At 63.4% G+C, this 22,417-nt stretch overlaps 7 non-coding genes across 7 annotated transcripts; all 7 read right to left on the bottom strand.

Annotated features, from left to right (window-relative positions):
- Positions 1-544: 544 nt before the first annotated feature.
- Positions 545-663, bottom strand: LOC142869064 (5S ribosomal RNA). Its single transcript, XR_012917866.1, has one exon. It is a non-coding gene; the product is annotated as a 5S ribosomal RNA (ribosomal RNA).
- Positions 664-4,165: 3,502 nt separating this feature from the next.
- On the bottom strand, positions 4,166-4,284 carry LOC142869063 (5S ribosomal RNA). The gene has a single exon (XR_012917865.1). It is a non-coding gene; the product is annotated as a 5S ribosomal RNA (ribosomal RNA).
- A 3,509-nt stretch (positions 4,285-7,793) lies between these two features.
- LOC142869073 (5S ribosomal RNA) lies at positions 7,794-7,912 on the bottom strand. The gene has a single exon (XR_012917875.1). It is a non-coding gene; the product is annotated as a 5S ribosomal RNA (ribosomal RNA).
- A 3,509-nt stretch (positions 7,913-11,421) lies between these two features.
- LOC142869061 (5S ribosomal RNA) lies at positions 11,422-11,540 on the bottom strand. The gene has a single exon (XR_012917863.1). It is a non-coding gene; the product is annotated as a 5S ribosomal RNA (ribosomal RNA).
- A 3,512-nt stretch (positions 11,541-15,052) lies between these two features.
- On the bottom strand, positions 15,053-15,171 carry LOC142869062 (5S ribosomal RNA). The gene has a single exon (XR_012917864.1). It is a non-coding gene; the product is annotated as a 5S ribosomal RNA (ribosomal RNA).
- A 3,506-nt stretch (positions 15,172-18,677) lies between these two features.
- LOC142869060 (5S ribosomal RNA) lies at positions 18,678-18,796 on the bottom strand. The gene has a single exon (XR_012917862.1). It is a non-coding gene; the product is annotated as a 5S ribosomal RNA (ribosomal RNA).
- Positions 18,797-22,298: 3,502 nt separating this feature from the next.
- Positions 22,299-22,417, bottom strand: LOC142869059 (5S ribosomal RNA). Its single transcript, XR_012917861.1, has one exon. It is a non-coding gene; the product is annotated as a 5S ribosomal RNA (ribosomal RNA).

Raw genomic sequence — 22,417 nt, 5'->3', positions numbered from 1 at the left:
AATACTTGGACTCCCATCATCTGCTTGAAAAGAGAGAGAAAAGAAAATACAATCATAGAGATAAGAGACACTTTTTAAACATAATGAATCCGAAGAGAAAAGTAAAAGGAGGCCTGTGGGGCAGGTCTGGGTGTGACTCCGGATCCCCCAACATCAGGTGCCACCACCAAAGATTCCTACGTGTAGCCCATAGAACCCCAAAAGCAACGGGACGAGTTCTGGTCACATACTCCCTCAAAATGACATCCTGGCCTTCTTCTGGAACTCCCTCCCCTCTCAGACTCTCAAGGTTTCCTCCAGCGTGTCGGTTCCCACGGAGCAGACCTTTGGTCTGAGACCTGACAGTCCAGAAGCCACGCATGCTGCCACGTGACGGCGGTGTCGCGGCTTGGGACAAGAGGAGGCCCCACGGTGCGGGCTGGGGCGCCAGGCACCGCGGCGGGCGCTGAGGGTGGGGGTGACCCCCGCCCCGGGCCGCCGCCTCGCTCCCAGAGAGGGGACAGAACAAGAGGCAAAACAAAAAAAAAAAAAAAAAAAAAGAAGAAGCCTACGGCACCCGGTATTCCCAGGCGGTCTCCCATCCAAGTACTAACCAGGCCCGACCCTGCTTAGCTTCTGAGACCAGACGAGATCGGGCGCGTTCAGGGTGGTGTGGCCCTAGACGGCGGAGGGTGCCCCTGCCCCGCTCAAGAAGCCGAGCCTCTCTGCGCTTTCCCGCCGCCTCCTCCCGCCCCAGGCCCCGCGCCGGCGCTGACCCGCACCGGGCGGGCCTGTTGAGTTCACCGGCCGGGTCCGGCGGGCTCTGAGGGACGGGGGTGACAGGCGGGGTGGGGCGGGGCGGGCAGGGAGCGGCGGGCCGGGGTGGGGGGCTGTCTCTCTATACACACACACACACACACACACACACTCACACTCACACTCACTCACTCACACTCACACAAGATGCGCCTCCACGGCTGGACTCGCCAAGGTGGAGACCTTCCAGCCCCCTTCCTCTCCTCGCCTGGCCCACCCCCAGCTCGTGGCCGCCCCCGCCGCCGCCGCCGATTGCGCACGCGCGGGTCGCCCGCCCTTTGACCCCAGGCAGGGGCCGCCCTCCCCGACAACCCCTTTCAGCTGCGCCCCCCACCCTGTGGGTGGGCTGCCGCCTATTCCCCCGGGCCCGGGCTGGGGCACAGCGCATGGGGGAGGGGAGCGAGTGTATGGGGCGTCTCTCTCTCTCTCTAGGGATGTGTCCCATGGGTGGGGTGGCGTGGTTAGTGGGGCGCTGAAGAAATCAGTCCCCTCCATCTCCTACCTCTGGAAAACGCCCAAGCCCTTGGAGAACTGCCGGCAACGCGACCGTGGGGGCCGGGACCCTCCTCTGTGTCCTCCTGTGGCCCAGTCCAAGGGGCCTGGGCCTGGCCGGGGCTGCATTGGACCCCGACCCCCCTGGCGTGTGGACTCGCTAAAAATCGGCGATTAGATATTGGATTCCAGCTTCATTGAGGTCATTTCACTAATGAGTGCACCGGAAAGAGTTTCCTAATCCATCTGTGAGGGTGGCAACTGAAAGAGAATTTTAAAGCTGACAGAATAGGCGAGGAAAGGCATAGGAGATTTCCACACCCAGTAAGGAAGCCTTTCCCGAAATGGAAGAAAGAAACGAGCAAACAGAGACACCGGTAGCCCGCCAGGATCAGAGTCTGCCCCCGAGAGAAAGTACCCTGACCAGGTTCACCCGTGGGTGGGTGGCGAGCTAGCGGCATTCAGAAGAGCGAGGCCCGCAGTCTGTGCAGAAGACACCTGCACTCGGGTGTGTGTGGCGGCGCGATTCCCAAGCAGCTCCAGATGTTAAGCCAAGGAGAAGCCAGGGAGTTCCCAACGCCCCAGGTGTCCTCAGCCCACGACTGGCTGCTGGGGGAATGCGAAGCCCGGCTCCTTGTCTCAGAGCGGGACAACCAGGAGGTGTGACGTACACCCCGGGGTTCCCAGGAGGATCAGGCTGAAGCTGGGACTTGGCCTGAAAGTGTCCCCTCGCACGGCCACCCCCTTCCCCTTCCTGCTCCTCTACTCCTGGTGCCCCTCCATCCAGGGGCCAGACCTTAAAGAGTCACCCGCAAGAGAATCCTGGTCCCAAAGGAGCCTTCTGGGGGACCCGTGCTGAGAGAGGTTGTGGGCATGGCCCGCTGGGGCTCTGCCCGACCCAGGGCTGAGAGATGCAACCTCCCAGCTCTGGGTCCCTGCAGGGGAAGCGTTGGCAAGCACAGGGCCAGTCCTCCAAAGGCCCAGGTGCAGGGAGCCCAGGCCAAGCAGCCTGTGGAAGAAGCCACCCCGGGAACACGACTGCAGGCCACGGCCCTTCCCACCTCCTCCTCCTCCTCCTGCTCCTCCACCCCCCCCCCGACCTCCCACCCCCACCCCCGACATGGCGCAGGGCTCAGAGACACCTCAGACACTTGCTACCCAAAGTGCAAAGGGCATCAGTTGCTCCTCCAAACCCCCCCCCGCCCAGCAGACCGCGTTGTCCAGCCAGCCCCCGGGCCTCCCTGGGGTGCCCAGCACAAAAGTGCAGACAACCACCGGACCCTCAATCTCAGTTTTCGGATGTTTTTGCCACTCTAAGGACCCGCAGGCCAGCTGGGCCTTCTGGCAGGACAGAGAGCCCCGGAATCCGACGTGGAGAGCTGGGTGTACGTCCCCACGAGGAGGCGGTCCCCACCTCCGCGGCTCTCCCCTTGCGGGGGGGGGAAAAGCAGCCACGGGGCCTCAGAGAAGACACCAGGCTGGGCGCCCGCCCCACAGTGGGGGCACGTCCCCCGCAGGCCACTTAGCGACGGCCGCCGGCCGGCGGACGGTTGGGTGGCGCGAGACGCTGCGGCCGCCCTGCTACCGGGTTCCTGGGAGGGCGTCCTGGAACCAGCGTCCACACCAAGCCCTTGGAAGGCCCAGGCGACGGAGGAGCCCCGTCAGGCAGGGGCCGAGGACGGTGACGGCCCGGGCGGGGAGGAGCGTGTCAGGCAGGGGCAGAGGACGGTGACAGGTGACAGGCCGGGCGGGAAGGAGTCAGTCAGGCAGGGGCCGAGGAGGAGACGGGGCTGGGTAAGGGTTAGGGTTAGAGTCAGGGCACAAGTCACAATCGCAAAGACCTGGAAGCGACCCGAGTGCCCATCGACCCACGAGTGCGTAAATGAAATGTGGCGCGTGGACACCACGGAGTGCTATTCAGCTAGGAGGAGCAGCGGTGAGAGGGCACCTCTCGTGGTTCTCCTGGCCAGAGCTGGAACCCGTTCCAGTAAGCCAGGTAGCCCAAGAATGGACACACGAGCACCACGTGCTCGCGCTCACCAGCAAATGGGTACGAACCGACGGACACCCAAGTGGACACAGAGGAATCACCTTCATCGGGTGGGTGTCGGGCGGGTGGGGGGAGGGGATGGGCATACACCTCCATTAGGAATGGGGTGGGTGCGCACCGACTGGGGGATGGGCGCACTTGAGGCTCTGACCCGAGGGGGGAGGCTGGGAGAGGGCAACGTACCCGACCTTAACATTGGTACCCCCACAATACGCTGGAACAACATCAGAGGTTAATGAATAAGAACACAGGGGGGAGGGGGGCACGGGCAACACATGTCACCTTAATACTTGGACTCCCATCATCTGCTTGAAAAGAGAGAGAAAAGAAAATGCAATCATAGAGATAAGAGACACTTTTTAAACATAATGAATCCGAAGAGAAAAGTAAAAGGAGGCCTGTGGGGCAGGTCTGGGTGTGACTCCGGATCCCCCAACATCAGGTGCCACCACCAAAGATTCCTACGTGTAGCCCATAGAACCCCAAAAGCAACGGGACGAGTTCTGGTCACATACTCCCTCAAAATGACATCCTGGCCTTCTTCTGGAACTCCCTCCCCTCTCAGACTCTCAAGGTTTCCTCCAGCGTGTCGGTTCCCACGGAGCAGACCTTTGGTCTGAGACCTGACAGTCCAGAAGCCACGCATGCTGCCGCGTGACGGCGGTGTCGCGGCTTGGGACAAGAGGAGGCCCCACGGTGCGGGCTGGGGCGCCAGGCACCGCGGCGGGCGCTGAGGGTGGGGGTGACCCCCGCCCCGGGCCGCCGCCTCGCTCCCAGAGAGGGGACAGAACAAGAGGCAAAACAAAAAAAAAAAAAAAAAAAAGAAGAAGCCTACGGCACCCGGTATTCCCAGGCGGTCTCCCATCCAAGTACTAACCAGGCCCGACCCTGCTTAGCTTCTGAGACCAGACGAGATCGGGCGCGTTCAGGGTGGTGTGGCCCTAGACGGCGGAGGGCGCCCCTGCCCCGCTCAAGAAGCCGAGCCTCTCTGCGCTTTCCCGCCGCCTCCTCCCGCCCCAGGCCCCGCGCCGGCGCTGACCCGCACCGGGCGGGCCTGTTGAGTTCACCGGCCGGGTCCGGCGGGCTCCGAGGGACGGGGGTGACAGGCGGGGTGGGGCGGGGCGGGCAGGGAGCGGCGGGCCGGGGTGGGGGGCTGTCTCTCTATACACACACACACACACACACACACACTCACACTCACACTCACTCACTCACACTCACACAAGATGCGCCTCCACGGCTGGACTCGCCAAGGTGGAGACCTTCCAGCCCCCTTCCTCTCCTCGCCTGGCCCACCCCCAGCTCGTGGCCGCCCCCGCCGCCGCCGCCGATTGCGCACGCGCGGGTCGCCCGCCCTTTGACCCCAGGCAGGGGCCGCCCTCCCCGACAACCCCTTTCAGCTGCGCCCCCCACCCTGTGGGTGGGCTGCCGCCTATTCCCCCGGGCCCGGGCTGGGGCACAGCGCATGGGGGAGGGGAGCGAGTGTATGGGGCGTCTCTCTCTCTCTCTAGGGATGTGTCCCATGGGTGGGGTGGCGTGGTTAGTGGGGCGCTGAAGAAATCAGTCCCCTCCATCTCCTACCTCTGGAAAACGCCCAAGCCCTTGGAGAACTGCCGGCAACGCGACCGTGGGGGCCGGGACCCTCCTCTGTGTCCTCCTGTGGCCCAGTCCAAGGGGCCTGGGCCTGGCCGGGGCTGCATTGGACCCCGACCCCCCTGGCGTGTGGACTCGCTAAAAATCGGCGATTAGATATTGGATTCCAGCTTCATTGAGGTCATTTCACTAATGAGTGCACCGGAAAGAGTTTCCTAATCCATCTGTGAGGGTGGCAACTGAAAGAGAATTTTAAAGCTGACAGAATAGGCGAGGAAAGGCATAGGAGATTTCCACACCCAGTAAGGAAGCCTTTCCCGAAATGGAAGAAAGAAACGAGCAAACAGAGACACCGGTAGCCCGCCAGGATCAGAGTCTGCCCCCGAGAGAAAGTACCCTGACCAGGTTCACCCGTGGGTGGGTGGCGAGCTAGCGGCATTCAGAAGAGCGAGGCCCGCAGTCTGTGCAGAAGACACCTGCACTCGGGTGTGTGTGGCGGCGCGATTCCCAAGCAGCTCCAGATGTTAAGCCAAGGAGAAGCCAGGGAGTTCCCAACGCCCCAGGTGTCCTCAGCCCACGACTGGCTGCTGGGGGAATGCGAAGCCCGGCTCCTTGTCTCAGAGCGGGACAACCAGGAGGTGTGACGTACACCCCGGGGTTCCCAGGAGGATCAGGCTGAAGCTGGGACTTGGCCTGAAAGTGTCCCCTCGCACGGCCACCCCCTTCCCCTTCCTGCTCCTCTACTCCTGGTGCCCCTCCATCCAGGGGCCAGACCTTAAAGAGTCACCCGCAAGAGAATCCTGGTCCCAAAGGAGCCTTCTGGGGGACCCGTGCTGAGAGAGGTTGTGGGCATGGCCCGCTGGGGCTCTGCCCGACCCAGGGCTGAGAGATGCAACCCCCCAGCTCTGGGTCCCTGCAGGGGAAGCGTTGGCAAGCACAGGGCCAGTCCTCCAAAGGCCCAGGTGCAGGGAGCCCAGGCCAAGCAGCCTGTGGAAGAAGCCACCCCGGGAACACGACTGCAGGCCACGGCCCTTCCCACCTCCTCCTCCTCCTCCTCCTCCTGCTCCTCCACCCCCCCCCCCCGACCTCCCACCCCCACCCCCGACATGGCGCAGGGCTCAGAGACACCTCAGACACTTGCTACCCAAAGTGCAAAGGGCATCAGTTGCTCCTCCAAACCCCCCCCCCGCCCAGCAGACCGCGTTGTCCAGCCAGCCCCCGGGCCTCCCTGGGGTGCCCAGCACAAAAGTGCAGACAACCACCGGACCCTCAATCTCAGTTTTCGGATGTTTTTGCCACTCTAAGGACCCGCAGGCCAGCTGGGCCTTCTGGCAGGACAGAGAGCCCCGGAATCCGACGTGGAGAGCTGGGTGTACGTCCCCACGAGGAGGCGGTCCCCACCTCCGCGGCTCTCCCCTTGCGGGGGGGGAAAAGCAGCCACGGGGCCTCAGAGAAGACACCAGGCTGGGCGCCCGCCCCACAGTGGGGGCACGTCCCCCGCAGGCCACTTAGCGACGGCCGCCGGCCGGCGGACGGTTGGGTGGCGCGAGACGCTGCGGCCGCCCTGCTACCGGGTTCCTGGGAGGGCGTCCTGGAACCAGCGTCCACACCAAGCCCTTGGAAGGCCCAGGCGACGGAGGAGCCCCGTCAGGCAGGGGCCGAGGACGGTGACGGCCCGGGCGGGGAGGAGCGTGTCAGGCAGGGGCAGAGGACGGTGACAGGTGACAGGCCGGGCGGGAAGGAGTCAGTCAGGCAGGGGCCGAGGAGGAGACGGGGCTGGGTAAGGGTTAGGGTTAGAGTCAGGGCACAAGTCACAATCGCAAAGACCTGGAAGCGACCCGAGTGCCCATCGACCCACGAGTGCGTAAATGAAATGTGGCGCGTGGACACCACGGAGTGCTATTCAGCTAGGAGGAGCAGCGGTGAGAGGGCACCTCTCGTGGTTCTCCTGGCCAGAGCTGGAACCCGTTCCAGTAAGCCAGGTAGCCCAAGAATGGACACACGAGCACCACGTGCTCGCGCTCACCAGCAAATGGGTACGAACCGACGGACACCCAAGTGGACACAGAGGAATCACCTTCATCGGGTGGGTGTCGGGCGGGTGGGGGGAGGGGATGGGCATACACCTCCATTAGGAATGGGGTGGGTGCGCACCGACTGGGGGATGGGCGCACTTGAGGCTCTGACCCGAGGGGGGAGGCTGGGAGAGGGCAACGTACCCGACCTTAACATTGGTACCCCCACAATACGCTGGAACAACATCAGAGGTTAATGAATAAGAACACAGGGGGGAGGGGGGCACGGGCAACACATGTCACCTTAATACTTGGACTCCCATCATCTGCTTGAAAAGAGAGAGAAAAGAAAATGCAATCATAGAGATAAGAGACACTTTTTAAACATAATGAATCCGAAGAGAAAAGTAAAAGGAGGCCTGTGGGGCAGGTCTGGGTGTGACTCCGGATCCCCCAACATCAGGTGCCACCACCAAAGATTCCTACGTGTAGCCCATAGAACCCCAAAAGCAACGGGACGAGTTCTGGTCACATACTCCCTCAAAATGACATCCTGGCCTTCTTCTGGAACTCCCTCCCCTCTCAGACTCTCAAGGTTTCCTCCAGCGTGTCGGTTCCCACGGAGCAGACCTTTGGTCTGAGACCTGACAGTCCAGAAGCCACGCATGCTGCCGCGTGACGGCGGTGTCGCGGCTTGGGACAAGAGGAGGCCCCACGGTGCGGGCTGGGGCGCCAGGCACCGCGGCGGGCGCTGAGGGTGGGGGTGACCCCCGCCCCGGGCCGCCTCCTCGCTCCCAGAGAGGGGACAGAACAAGAGGCAAAACAAAAAAAAAAAAAAAAAAAAAAGAAGCCTACGGCACCCGGTATTCCCAGGCGGTCTCCCATCCAAGTACTAACCAGGCCCGACCCTGCTTAGCTTCCGAGACCAGACGAGATCGGGCGCGTTCAGGGTGGTGTGGCCCTAGACGGCAGAGGGCGCCCCTGCCCCGCTCAAGAAGCCGAGCCTCTCTGCGCTTTCCCGCCGCCTCCTCCCGCCCCAGGCCCCGCGCCGGCGCTGACCCGCACCGGGCGGGCCTGTTGAGTTCACCGGCCGGGTCCGGCGGGCTCCGAGGGACGGGGGTGACAGGCGGGGTGGGGCGGGGCGGGCAGGGAGCGGCGGGCCGGGGTGGGGGGCTGTCTCTCTATACACACACACACACACACACACACACTCACACTCACACTCACTCACTCACACTCACACAAGATGCGCCTCCACGGCTGGACTCGCCAAGGTGGAGACCTTCCAGCCCCCTTCCTCTCCTCGCCTGGCCCACCCCCAGCTCGTGGCCGCCCCCGCCGCCGCCGCCGCCGATTGCGCACGCGCGGGTCGCCCGCCCTTTGACCCCAGGCAGGGGCCGCCCTCCCCGACAACCCCTTTCAGCTGCGCCCCCCACCCTGTGGGTGGGCTGCCGCCTATTCCCCCGGGCCCGGGCTGGGGCACAGCGCATGGGGGAGGGGAGCGAGTGTATGGGGCGTCTCTCTCTCTCTCTAGGGATGTGTCCCATGGGTGGGGTGGCGTGGTTAGTGGGGCGCTGAAGAAATCAGTCCCCTCCATCTCCTACCTCTGGAAAACGCCCAAGCCCTTGGAGAACTGCCGGCAACGCGACCGTGGGGGCCGGGACCCTCCTCTGTGTCCTCCTGTGGCCCAGTCCAAGGGGCCTGGGCCTGGCCGGGGCTGCATTGGACCCCGACCCCCCTGGCGTGTGGACTCGCTAAAAATCGGCGATTAGATATTGGATTCCAGCTTCATTGAGGTCATTTCACTAATGAGTGCACCGGAAAGAGTTTCCTAATCCATCTGTGAGGGTGGCAACTGAAAGAGAATTTTAAAGCTGACAGAATAGGCGAGGAAAGGCATAGGAGATTTCCACACCCAGTAAGGAAGCCTTTCCCGAAATGGAAGAAAGAAACGAGCAAACAGAGACACCGGTAGCCCGCCAGGATCAGAGTCTGCCCCCGAGAGAAAGTACCCTGACCAGGTTCACCCGTGGGTGGGTGGCGAGCTAGCGGCATTCAGAAGAGCGAGGCCCGCAGTCTGTGCAGAAGACACCTGCACTCGGGTGTGTGTGGCGGCACGATTCCCAAGCAGCTCCAGATGTTAAGCCAAGGAGAAGCCAGGGAGTTCCCAACGCCCCAGGTGTCCTCAGCCCACGACTGGCTGCTGGGGGAATGCGAAGCCCGGCTCCTTGTCTCAGAGCGGGACAACCAGGAGGTGTGACGTACACCCCGGGGTTCCCAGGAGGATCAGGCTGAAGCTGGGACTTGGCCTGAAAGTGTCCCCTCGCACGGCCACCCCCTTCCCCTTCCTGCTCCTCTACTCCTGGTGCCCCTCCATCCAGGGGCCAGACCTTAAAGAGTCACCCGCAAGAGAATCCTGGTCCCAAAGGAGCCTTCTGGGGGACCCGTGCTGAGAGAGGTTGTGGGCATGGCCCGCTGGGGCTCTGCCCGACCCAGGGCTGAGAGATGCAACCTCCCAGCTCTGGGTCCCTGCAGGGGAAGCGTTGGCAAGCACAGGGCCAGTCCTCCAAAGGCCCAGGTGCAGGGAGCCCAGGCCAAGCAGCCTGTGGAAGAAGCCACCCCGGGAACACGACTGCAGGCCACGGCCCTTCCCACCTCCTCCTCCTCCTCCTCCTCCTGCTCCTCCACCCCCCCCCGACCTCCCACCCCCACCCCCGACATGGCGCAGGGCTCAGAGACACCTCAGACACTTGCTACCCAAAGTGCAAAGGGCATCAGTTGCTCCTCCAAACCCCCCCCCGCCCAGCAGACCGCGTTGTCCAGCCAGCCCCCGGGCCTCCCTGGGGTGCCCAGCACAAAAGTGCAGACAACCACCGGACCCTCAATCTCAGTTTTCGGATGTTTTTGCCACTCTAAGGACCCGCAGGCCATCTGGGCCTTCTGGCAGGACAGAGAGCCCCGGAATCCGACGTGGAGAGCTGGGTGTACGTCCCCACGAGGAGGCGGTCCCCACCTCCGCGGCTCTCCCCTTGCGGGGGGGGAAAAGCAGCCACGGGGCCTCAGAGAAGACACCAGGCTGGGCGCCCGCCCCACAGTGGGGGCACGTCCCCCGCAGGCCACTTAGCGACGGCCGCCGGCCGGCGGACGGTTGGGTGGCGCGAGACGCTGCGGCCGCCCTGCTACCGGGTTCCTGGGAGGGCGTCCTGGAACCAGCGTCCACACCAAGCCCTTGGAAGGCCCAGGCGACGGAGGAGCCCCGTCAGGCAGGGGCCGAGGACGGTGACGGCCCGGGCGGGGAGGAGCGTGTCAGGCAGGGGCAGAGGACGGTGACAGGTGACAGGCCGGGCGGGAAGGAGTCAGTCAGGCAGGGGCCGAGGAGGAGACGGGGCTGGGTAAGGGTTAGGGTTAGAGTCAGGGCACAAGTCACAATCGCAAAGACCTGGAAGCGACCCGAGTGCCCATCGACCCACGAGTGCGTAAATGAAATGTGGCGCGTGGACACCACGGAGTGCTATTCAGCTAGGAGGAGCAGCGGTGAGAGGGCACCTCTCGTGGTTCTCCTGGCCAGAGCTGGAACCCGTTCCAGTAAGCCAGGTAGCCCAAGAATGGACACACGAGCACCACGTGCTCGCGCTCACCAGCAAATGGGTACGAACCGACGGACACCCAAGTGGACACAGAGGAATCACCTTCATCGGGTGGGTGTCGGGCGGGTGGGGGGAGGGGATGGGCATACACCTCCATTAGGAATGGGGTGGGTGCGCACCGACTGGGGGATGGGCGCACTTGAGGCTCTGACCCGAGGGGGGAGGCTGGGAGAGGGCAACGTACCCGACCTTAACATTGGTACCCCCACAATACGCTGGAACAACATCAGAGGTTAATGAATAAGAACACAGGGGGGAGGGGGGCACGGGCAACACATGTCACCTTAATACTTGGACTCCCATCATCTGCTTGAAAAGAGAGAGAAAAGAAAATACAATCATAGAGATAAGAGACACTTTTTAAACATAATGAATCCGAAGAGAAAAGTAAAAGGAGGCCTGTGGGGCAGGTCTGGGTGTGACTCCGGATCCCCCAACATCAGGTGCCACCACCAAAGATTCCTACGTGTAGCCCATAGAACCCCAAAAGCAACGGGACGAGTTCTGGTCACATACTCCCTCAAAATGACATCCTGGCCTTCTTCTGGAACTCCCTCCCCTCTCAGACTCTCAAGGTTTCCTCCAGCGTGTCGGTTCCCACGGAGCAGACCTTTGGTCTGAGACCTGACAGTCCAGAAGCCACGCATGCTGCCACGTGACGGCGGTGTCGCGGCTTGGGACAAGAGGAGGCCCCACGGTGCGGGCTGGGGCGCCAGGCACCGCGGCGGGCGCTGAGGGTGGGGGTGACCCCCGCCCCGGGCCGCCGCCTCGCTCCCAGAGAGGGGACAGAACAAGAGGCAAAACAAAAAAAAAAAAAAAAAAAAGAAGAAGCCTACGGCACCCGGTATTCCCAGGCGGTCTCCCATCCAAGTACTAACCAGGCCCGACCCTGCTTAGCTTCTGAGACCAGACGAGATCGGGCGCGTTCAGGGTGGTGTGGCCCTAGACGGCGGAGGGCGCCCCTGCCCCGCTCAAGAAGCCGAGCCTCTCTGCGCTTTCCCGCCGCCTCCTCCCGCCCCAGGCCCCGCGCCGGCGCTGACCCGCACCGGGCGGGCCTGTTGAGTTCACCGGCCGGGTCCGGCGGGCTCTGAGGGACGGGGGTGACAGGCGGGGTGGGGCGGGGCGGGCAGGGAGCGGCGGGCCGGGGTGGGGGGCTGTCTCTCTATACACACACACACACACACACACACACTCACACTCACACTCACTCACTCACACTCACACAAGATGCGCCTCCACGGCTGGACTCGCCAAGGTGGAGACCTTCCAGCCCCCTTCCTCTCCTCGCCTGGCCCACCCCCAGCTCGTGGCCGCCCCCGCCGCCGCCGCCGATTGCGCACGCGCGGGTCGCCCGCCCTTTGACCCCAGGCAGGGGCCGCCCTCCCCGACAACCCCTTTCAGCTGCGCCCCCCACCCTGTGGGTGGGCTGCCGCCTATTCCCCCGGGCCCGGGCTGGGGCACAGCGCATGGGGGAGGGGAGCGAGTGTATGGGGCGTCTCTCTCTCTCTCTAGGGATGTGTCCCATGGGTGGGGTGGCGTGGTTAGTGGGGCGCTGAAGAAATCAGTCCCCTCCATCTCCTACCTCTGGAAAACGCCCAAGCCCTTGGAGAACTGCCGGCAACGCGACCGTGGGGGCCGGGACCCTCCTCTGTGTCCTCCTGTGGCCCAGTCCAAGGGGCCTGGGCCTGGCCGGGGCTGCATTGGACCCCGACCCCCCTGGCGTGTGGACTCGCTAAAAATCGGCGATTAGATATTGGATTCCAGCTTCATTGAGGTCATTTCACTAATGAGTGCACCGGAAAGAGTTTCCTAATCCATCTGTGAGGGTGGCAACTGAAAGAGAATTTTAAAGCTGACAGAATAGGCGAGGAAAGGCATAGGAGATTTCCACACCCAGTAAGGAAGCCTTTCCCGAAATGGAAGAAAGAAACGAGCAAACAGAGACACCGGTAGCCCGCCAGGATCAGAGTCTGCCCCCGAGAGAAAGTACCCTGACCAGGTTCACCCGTGGGTGGGTGGCGAGCTAGCGGCATTCAGAAGAGCGAGGCCCGCAGTCTGTGCAGAAGACACCTGCACTCGGGTGTGTGTGGCGGCGCGATTCCCAAGCAGCTCCAGATGTTAAGCCAAGGAGAAGCCAGGGAGTTCCCAACGCCCCAGGTGTCCTCAGCCCACGACTGGCTGCTGGGGGAATGCGAAGCCCGGCTCCTTGTCTCAGAGCGGGACAACCAGGAGGTGTGACGTACACCCCGGGGTTCCCAGGAGGATCAGGCTGAAGCTGGGACTTGGCCTGAAAGTGTCCCCTCGCACGGCCACCCCCTTCCCCTTCCTGCTCCTCTACTCCTGGTGCCCCTCCATCCAGGGGCCAGACCTTAAAGAGTCACCCGCAAGAGAATCCTGGTCCCAAAGGAGCCTTCTGGGGGACCCGTGCTGAGAGAGGTTGTGGGCATGGCCCGCTGGGGCTCTGCCCGACCCAGGGCTGAGAGATGCAACCCCCCAGCTCTGGGTCCCTGCAGGGGAAGCGTTGGCAAGCACAGGGCCAGTCCTCCAAAGGCCCAGGTGCAGGGAGCCCAGGCCAAGCAGCCTGTGGAAGAAGCCACCCCGGGAACACGACTGCAGGCCACGGCCCTTCCCACCTCCTCCTCCTCCTCCTCCTCCTGCTCCTCCACCCCCCCCCCCCCCGACCTCCCACCCCCACCCCCGACATGGCGCAGGGCTCAGAGACACCTCAGACACTTGCTACCCAAAGTGCAAAGGGCATCAGTTGCTCCTCCAAACCCCCCCCCCGCCCAGCAGACCGCGTTGTCCAGCCAGCCCCCGGGCCTCCCTGGGGTGCCCAGCACAAAAGTGCAGACAACCACCGGACCCTCAATCTCAGTTTTCGGATGTTTTTGCCACTCTAAGGACCCGCAGGCCAGCTGGGCCTTCTGGCAGGACAGAGAGCCCCGGAATCCGACGTGGAGAGCTGGGTGTACGTCCCCACGAGGAGGCGGTCCCCACCTCCGCGGCTCTCCCCTTGCGGGGGGGGAAAAGCAGCCACGGGGCCTCAGAGAAGACACCAGGCTGGGCGCCCGCCCCACAGTGGGGGCACGTCCCCCGCAGGCCACTTAGCGACGGCCGCCGGCCGGCGGACGGTTGGGTGGCGCGAGACGCTGCGGCCGCCCTGCTACCGGGTTCCTGGGAGGGCGTCCTGGAACCAGCGTCCACACCAAGCCCTTGGAAGGCCCAGGCGACGGAGGAGCCCCGTCAGGCAGGGGCCGAGGACGGTGACGGCCCGGGCGGGGAGGAGCGTGTCAGGCAGGGGCAGAGGACGGTGACAGGTGACAGGCCGGGCGGGAAGGAGTCAGTCAGGCAGGGGCCGAGGAGGAGACGGGGCTGGGTAAGGGTTAGGGTTAGAGTCAGGGCACAAGTCACAATCGCAAAGACCTGGAAGCGACCCGAGTGCCCATCGACCCACGAGTGCGTAAATGAAATGTGGCGCGTGGACACCACGGAGTGCTATTCAGCTAGGAGGAGCAGCGGTGAGAGGGCACCTCTCGTGGTTCTCCTGGCCAGAGCTGGAACCCGTTCCAGTAAGCCAGGTAGCCCAAGAATGGACACACGAGCACCACGTGCTCGCGCTCACCAGCAAATGGGTACGAACCGACGGACACCCAAGTGGACACAGAGGAATCACCTTCATCGGGTGGGTGTCGGGCGGGTGGGGGGAGGGGATGGGCATACACCTCCATTAGGAATGGGGTGGGTGCGCACCGACTGGGGGATGGGCGCACTTGAGGCTCTGACCCGAGGGGGGAGGCTGGGAGAGGGCAACGTACCCGACCTTAACATTGGTACCCCCACAATACGCTGGAACAACATCAGAGGTTAATGAATAAGAACACAGGGGGGAGGGGGGCACGGGCAACACATGTCACCTTAATACTTGGACTCCCATCATCTGCTTGAAAAGAGAGAGAAAAGAAAATGCAATCATAGAGATAAGAGACACTTTTTAAACATAATGAATCCGAAGAGAAAAGTAAAAGGAGGCCTGTGGGGCAGGTCTGGGTGTGACTCCGGATCCCCCAACATCAGGTGCCACCACCAAAGATTCCTACGTGTAGCCCATAGAACCCCAAAAGCAACGGGACGAGTTCTGGTCACATACTCCCTCAAAATGACATCCTGGCCTTCTTCTGGAACTCCCTCCCCTCTCAGACTCTCAAGGTTTCCTCCAGCGTGTCGGTTCCCACGGAGCAGACCTTTGGTCTGAGACCTGACAGTCCAGAAGCCACGCATGCTGCCGCGTGACGGCGGTGTCGCGGCTTGGGACAAGAGGAGGCCCCACGGTGCGGGCTGGGGCGCCAGGCACCGCGGCGGGCGCTGAGGGTGGGGGTGACCCCCGCCCCGGGCCGCCGCCTCGCTCCCAGAGAGGGGACAGAACAAGAGGCAAAACAAAAAAAAAAAAAAAAAAAAAAAGAAGCCTACGGCACCCGGTATTCCCAGGCGGTCTCCCATCCAAGTACTAACCAGGCCCGACCCTGCTTAGCTTCCGAGACCAGACGAGATCGGGCGCGTTCAGGGTGGTGTGGCCCTAGACGGCGGAGGGCGCCCCTGCCCCGCTCAAGAAGCCGAGCCTCTCTGCGCTTTCCCGCCGCCTCCTCCCGCCCCAGGCCCCGCGCCAGCGCTGACCCGCACCGGGCGGGCCTGTTGAGTTCACCGGCCGGGTCCGGCGGGCTCCGAGGGACGGGGGTGACAGGCGGGGTGGGGCGGGGCGGGCAGGGAGCGGCGGGCCGGGGTGGGGGGCTGTCTCTCTATACACACACACACACACACACACACACTCACACTCACACTCACTCACTCACACTCACACAAGATGCGCCTCCACGGCTGGACTCGCCAAGGTGGAGACCTTCCAGCCCCCTTCCTCTCCTCGCCTGGCCCACCCCCAGCTCGTGGCCGCCCCCGCCGCCGCCGCCGATTGCGCACGCGCGGGTCGCCCGCCCTTTGACCCCAGGCAGGGGCCGCCCTCCCCGACAACCCCTTTCAGCTGCGCCCCCCACCCTGTGGGTGGGCTGCCGCCTATTCCCCCGGGCCCGGGCTGGGGCACAGCGCATGGGGGAGGGGAGCGAGTGTATGGGGCGTCTCTCTCTCTCTCTAGGGATGTGTCCCATGGGTGGGGTGGCGTGGTTAGTGGGGCGCTGAAGAAATCAGTCCCCTCCATCTCCTACCTCTGGAAAACGCCCAAGCCCTTGGAGAACTGCCGGCAACGCGACCGTGGGGGCCGGGACCCTCCTCTGTGTCCTCCTGTGGCCCAGTCCAAGGGGCCTGGGCCTGGCCGGGGCTGCATTGGACCCCGACCCCCCTGGCGTGTGGACTCGCTAAAAATCGGCGATTAGATATTGGATTCCAGCTTCATTGAGGTCATTTCACTAATGAGTGCACCGGAAAGAGTTTCCTAATCCATCTGTGAGGGTGGCAACTGAAAGAGAATTTTAAAGCTGACAGAATAGGCGAGGAAAGGCATAGGAGATTTCCACACCCAGTAAGGAAGCCTTTCCCGAAATGGAAGAAAGAAACGAGCAAACAGAGACACCGGTAGCCCGCCAGGATCAGAGTCTGCCCCCGAGAGAAAGTACCCTGACCAGGTTCACCCGTGGGTGGGTGGCGAGCTAGCGGCATTCAGAAGAGCGAGGCCCGCAGTCTGTGCAGAAGACACCTGCACTCGGGTGTGTGTGGCGGCGCGATTCCCAAGCAGCTCCAGATGTTAAGCCAAGGAGAAGCCAGGGAGTTCCCAACGCCCCAGGTGTCCTCAGCCCACGACTGGCTGCTGGGGGAATGCGAAGCCCGGCTCCTTGTCTCAGAGCGGGACAACCAGGAGGTGTGACGTACACCCCGGGGTTCCCAGGAGGATCAGGCTGAAGCTGGGACTTGGCCTGAAAGTGTCCCCTCGCACGGCCACCCCCTTCCCCTTCCTGCTCCTCTACTCCTGGTGCCCCTCCATCCAGGGGCCAGACCTTAAAGAGTCACCCGCAAGAGAATCCTGGTCCCAAAGGAGCCTTCTGGGGGACCCGTGCTGAGAGAGGTTGTGGGCATGGCCCGCTGGGGCTCTGCCCGACCCAGGGCTGAGAGATGCAACCTCCCAGCTCTGGGTCCCTGCAGGGGAAGCGTTGGCAAGCACAGGGCCAGTCCTCCAAAGGCCCAGGTGCAGGGAGCCCAGGCCAAGCAGCCTGTGGAAGAAGCCACCCCGGGAACACGACTGCAGGCCACGGCCCTTCCCACCTCCTCCTCCTCCTCCTCCTCCTGCTCCTCCACCCCCCCCGACCTCCCACCCCCACCCCCGACATGGCGCAGGGCTCAGAGACACCTCAGACACTTGCTACCCAAAGTGCAAAGGGCATCAGTTGCTCCTCCAAACCCCCCCCCGCCCAGCAGACCGCGTTGTCCAGCCAGCCCCCGGGCCTCCCTGGGGTGCCCAGCACAAAAGTGCAGACAACCACCGGACCCTCAATCTCAGTTTTCGGATGTTTTTGCCACTCTAAGGACCCGCAGGCCATCTGGGCCTTCTGGCAGGACAGAGAGCCCCGGAATCCGACGTGGAGAGCTGGGTGTACGTCCCCACGAGGAGGCGGTCCCCACCTCCGCGGCTCTCCCCTTGCGGGGGGGGAAAAGCAGCCACGGGGCCTCAGAGAAGACACCAGGCTGGGCGCCCGCCCCACAGTGGGGGCACGTCCCCCGCAGGCCACTTAGCGACGGCCGCCGGCCGGCGGACGGTTGGGTGGCGCGAGACGCTGCGGCCGCCCTGCTACCGGGTTCCTGGGAGGGCGTCCTGGAACCAGCGTCCACACCAAGCCCTTGGAAGGCCCAGGCGACGGAGGAGCCCCGTCAGGCAGGGGCCGAGGACGGTGACGGCCCGGGCGGGGAGGAGCGTGTCAGGCAGGGGCAGAGGACGGTGACAGGTGACAGGCCGGGCGGGAAGGAGTCAGTCAGGCAGGGGCCGAGGAGGAGACGGGGCTGGGTAAGGGTTAGGGTTAGAGTCAGGGCACAAGTCACAATCGCAAAGACCTGGAAGCGACCCGAGTGCCCATCGACCCACGAGTGCGTAAATGAAATGTGGCGCGTGGACACCACGGAGTGCTATTCAGCTAGGAGGAGCAGCGGTGAGAGGGCACCTCTCGTGGTTCTCCTGGCCAGAGCTGGAACCCGTTCCAGTAAGCCAGGTAGCCCAAGAATGGACACACGAGCACCACGTGCTCGCGCTCACCAGCAAATGGGTACGAACCGACGGACACCCAAGTGGACACAGAGGAATCACCTTCATCGGGTGGGTGTCGGGCGGGTGGGGGGAGGGGATGGGCATACACCTCCATTAGGAATGGGGTGGGTGCGCACCGACTGGGGGATGGGCGCACTTGAGGCTCTGACCCGAGGGGGGAGGCTGGGAGAGGGCAACGTACCCGACCTTAACATTGGTACCCCCACAATACGCTGGAACAACATCAGAGGTTAATGAATAAGAACACAGGGGGGAGGGGGGCACGGGCAACACATGTCACCTTAATACTTGGACTCCCATCATCTGCTTGAAAAGAGAGAGAAAAGAAAATACAATCATAGAGATAAGAGACACTTTTTAAACATAATGAATCCGAAGAGAAAAGTAAAAGGAGGCCTGTGGGGCAGGTCTGGGTGTGACTCCGGATCCCCCAACATCAGGTGCCACCACCAAAGATTCCTACGTGTAGCCCATAGAACCCCAAAAGCAACGGGACGAGTTCTGGTCACATACTCCCTCAAAATGACATCCTGGCCTTCTTCTGGAACTCCCTCCCCTCTCAGACTCTCAAGGTTTCCTCCAGCGTGTCGGTTCCCACGGAGCAGACCTTTGGTCTGAGACCTGACAGTCCAGAAGCCACGCATGCTGCCACGTGACGGCGGTGTCGCGGCTTGGGACAAGAGGAGGCCCCACGGTGCGGGCTGGGGCGCCAGGCACCGCGGCGGGCGCTGAGGGTGGGGGTGACCCCCGCCCCGGGCCGCCGCCTCGCTCCCAGAGAGGGGACAGAACAAGAGGCAAAACAAAAAAAAAAAAAAAAAAAAAGAAGAAGCCTACGGCACCCGGTATTCCCAGGCGGTCTCCCATCCAAGTACTAACCAGGCCCGACCCTGCTTAGCTTCTGAGACCAGACGAGATCGGGCGCGTTCAGGGTGGTGTGGCCCTAGACGGCGGAGGGTGCCCCTGCCCCGCTCAAGAAGCCGAGCCTCTCTGCGCTTTCCCGCCGCCTCCTCCCGCCCCAGGCCCCGCGCCGGCGCTGACCCGCACCGGGCGGGCCTGTTGAGTTCACCGGCCGGGTCCGGCGGGCTCTGAGGGACGGGGGTGACAGGCGGGGTGGGGCGGGGCGGGCAGGGAGCGGCGGGCCGGGGTGGGGGGCTGTCTCTCTATACACACACACACACACACACACACACTCACACTCACACTCACTCACTCACACTCACACAAGATGCGCCTCCACGGCTGGACTCGCCAAGGTGGAGACCTTCCAGCCCCCTTCCTCTCCTCGCCTGGCCCACCCCCAGCTCGTGGCCGCCCCCGCCGCCGCCGCCGATTGCGCACGCGCGGGTCGCCCGCCCTTTGACCCCAGGCAGGGGCCGCCCTCCCCGACAACCCCTTTCAGCTGCGCCCCCCACCCTGTGGGTGGGCTGCCGCCTATTCCCCCGGGCCCGGGCTGGGGCACAGCGCATGGGGGAGGGGAGCGAGTGTATGGGGCGTCTCTCTCTCTCTCTAGGGATGTGTCCCATGGGTGGGGTGGCGTGGTTAGTGGGGCGCTGAAGAAATCAGTCCCCTCCATCTCCTACCTCTGGAAAACGCCCAAGCCCTTGGAGAACTGCCGGCAACGCGACCGTGGGGGCCGGGACCCTCCTCTGTGTCCTCCTGTGGCCCAGTCCAAGGGGCCTGGGCCTGGCCGGGGCTGCATTGGACCCCGACCCCCCTGGCGTGTGGACTCGCTAAAAATCGGCGATTAGATATTGGATTCCAGCTTCATTGAGGTCATTTCACTAATGAGTGCACCGGAAAGAGTTTCCTAATCCATCTGTGAGGGTGGCAACTGAAAGAGAATTTTAAAGCTGACAGAATAGGCGAGGAAAGGCATAGGAGATTTCCACACCCAGTAAGGAAGCCTTTCCCGAAATGGAAGAAAGAAACGAGCAAACAGAGACACCGGTAGCCCGCCAGGATCAGAGTCTGCCCCCGAGAGAAAGTACCCTGACCAGGTTCACCCGTGGGTGGGTGGCGAGCTAGCGGCATTCAGAAGAGCGAGGCCCGCAGTCTGTGCAGAAGACACCTGCACTCGGGTGTGTGTGGCGGCGCGATTCCCAAGCAGCTCCAGATGTTAAGCCAAGGAGAAGCCAGGGAGTTCCCAACGCCCCAGGTGTCCTCAGCCCACGACTGGCTGCTGGGGGAATGCGAAGCCCGGCTCCTTGTCTCAGAGCGGGACAACCAGGAGGTGTGACGTACACCCCGGGGTTCCCAGGAGGATCAGGCTGAAGCTGGGACTTGGCCTGAAAGTGTCCCCTCGCACGGCCACCCCCTTCCCCTTCCTGCTCCTCTACTCCTGGTGCCCCTCCATCCAGGGGCCAGACCTTAAAGAGTCACCCGCAAGAGAATCCTGGTCCCAAAGGAGCCTTCTGGGGGACCCGTGCTGAGAGAGGTTGTGGGCATGGCCCGCTGGGGCTCTGCCCGACCCAGGGCTGAGAGATGCAACCTCCCAGCTCTGGGTCCCTGCAGGGGAAGCGTTGGCAAGCACAGGGCCAGTCCTCCAAAGGCCCAGGTGCAGGGAGCCCAGGCCAAGCAGCCTGTGGAAGAAGCCACCCCGGGAACACGACTGCAGGCCACGGCCCTTCCCACCTCCTCCTCCTCCTCCTGCTCCTCCACCCCCCCCCCGACCTCCCACCCCCACCCCCGACATGGCGCAGGGCTCAGAGACACCTCAGACACTTGCTACCCAAAGTGCAAAGGGCATCAGTTGCTCCTCCAAACCCCCCCCCGCCCAGCAGACCGCGTTGTCCAGCCAGCCCCCGGGCCTCCCTGGGGTGCCCAGCACAAAAGTGCAGACAACCACCGGACCCTCAATCTCAGTTTTCGGATGTTTTTGCCACTCTAAGGACCCGCAGGCCAGCTGGGCCTTCTGGCAGGACAGAGAGCCCCGGAATCCGACGTGGAGAGCTGGGTGTACGTCCCCACGAGGAGGCGGTCCCCACCTCCGCGGCTCTCCCCTTGCGGGGGGGGGAAAAGCAGCCACGGGGCCTCAGAGAAGACACCAGGCTGGGCGCCCGCCCCACAGTGGGGGCACGTCCCCCGCAGGCCACTTAGCGACGGCCGCCGGCCGGCGGACGGTTGGGTGGCGCGAGACGCTGCGGCCGCCCTGCTACCGGGTTCCTGGGAGGGCGTCCTGGAACCAGCGTCCACACCAAGCCCTTGGAAGGCCCAGGCGACGGAGGAGCCCCGTCAGGCAGGGGCCGAGGACGGTGACGGCCCGGGCGGGGAGGAGCGTGTCAGGCAGGGGCAGAGGACGGTGACAGGTGACAGGCCGGGCGGGAAGGAGTCAGTCAGGCAGGGGCCGAGGAGGAGACGGGGCTGGGTAAGGGTTAGGGTTAGAGTCAGGGCACAAGTCACAATCGCAAAGACCTGGAAGCGACCCGAGTGCCCATCGACCCACGAGTGCGTAAATGAAATGTGGCGCGTGGACACCACGGAGTGCTATTCAGCTAGGAGGAGCAGCGGTGAGAGGGCACCTCTCGTGGTTCTCCTGGCCAGAGCTGGAACCCGTTCCAGTAAGCCAGGTAGCCCAAGAATGGACACACGAGCACCACGTGCTCGCGCTCACCAGCAAATGGGTACGAACCGACGGACACCCAAGTGGACACAGAGGAATCACCTTCATCGGGTGGGTGTCGGGCGGGTGGGGGGAGGGGATGGGCATACACCTCCATTAGGAATGGGGTGGGTGCGCACCGACTGGGGGATGGGCGCACTTGAGGCTCTGACCCGAGGGGGGAGGCTGGGAGAGGGCAACGTACCCGACCTTAACATTGGTACCCCCACAATACGCTGGAACAACATCAGAGGTTAATGAATAAGAACACAGGGGGGAGGGGGGCACGGGCAACACATGTCACCTTAATACTTGGACTCCCATCATCTGCTTGAAAAGAGAGAGAAAAGAAAATGCAATCATAGAGATAAGAGACACTTTTTAAACATAATGAATCCGAAGAGAAAAGTAAAAGGAGGCCTGTGGGGCAGGTCTGGGTGTGACTCCGGATCCCCCAACATCAGGTGCCACCACCAAAGATTCCTACGTGTAGCCCATAGAACCCCAAAAGCAACGGGACGAGTTCTGGTCACATACTCCCTCAAAATGACATCCTGGCCTTCTTCTGGAACTCCCTCCCCTCTCAGACTCTCAAGGTTTCCTCCAGCGTGTCGGTTCCCACGGAGCAGACCTTTGGTCTGAGACCTGACAGTCCAGAAGCCACGCATGCTGCCGCGTGACGGCGGTGTCGCGGCTTGGGACAAGAGGAGGCCCCACGGTGCGGGCTGGGGCGCCAGGCACCGCGGCGGGCGCTGAGGGTGGGGGTGACCCCCGCCCCGGGCCGCCGCCTCGCTCCCAGAGAGGGGACAGAACAAGAGGCAAAACAAAAAAAAAAAAAAAAAAAAGAAGAAGCCTACGGCACCCGGTATTCCCAGGCGGTCTCCCATCCAAGTACTAACCAGGCCCGACCCTGCTTAGCTTCTGAGACCAGACGAGATCGGGCGCGTTCAGGGTGGTGTGGCCCTAGAC

Source organism: Microcebus murinus, unplaced genomic scaffold (genome assembly GCF_040939455.1).
Source record: "Microcebus murinus isolate Inina unplaced genomic scaffold, M.murinus_Inina_mat1.0 scaf054_hap2_Mmur4.0, whole genome shotgun sequence".
Lineage (NCBI taxonomy): Eukaryota > Metazoa > Chordata > Mammalia > Primates > Cheirogaleidae > Microcebus > Microcebus murinus.
The sequence above is the reverse complement of the archived record's forward strand: the minus strand, read 5'-3'. Positions and strand labels throughout refer to the sequence as shown.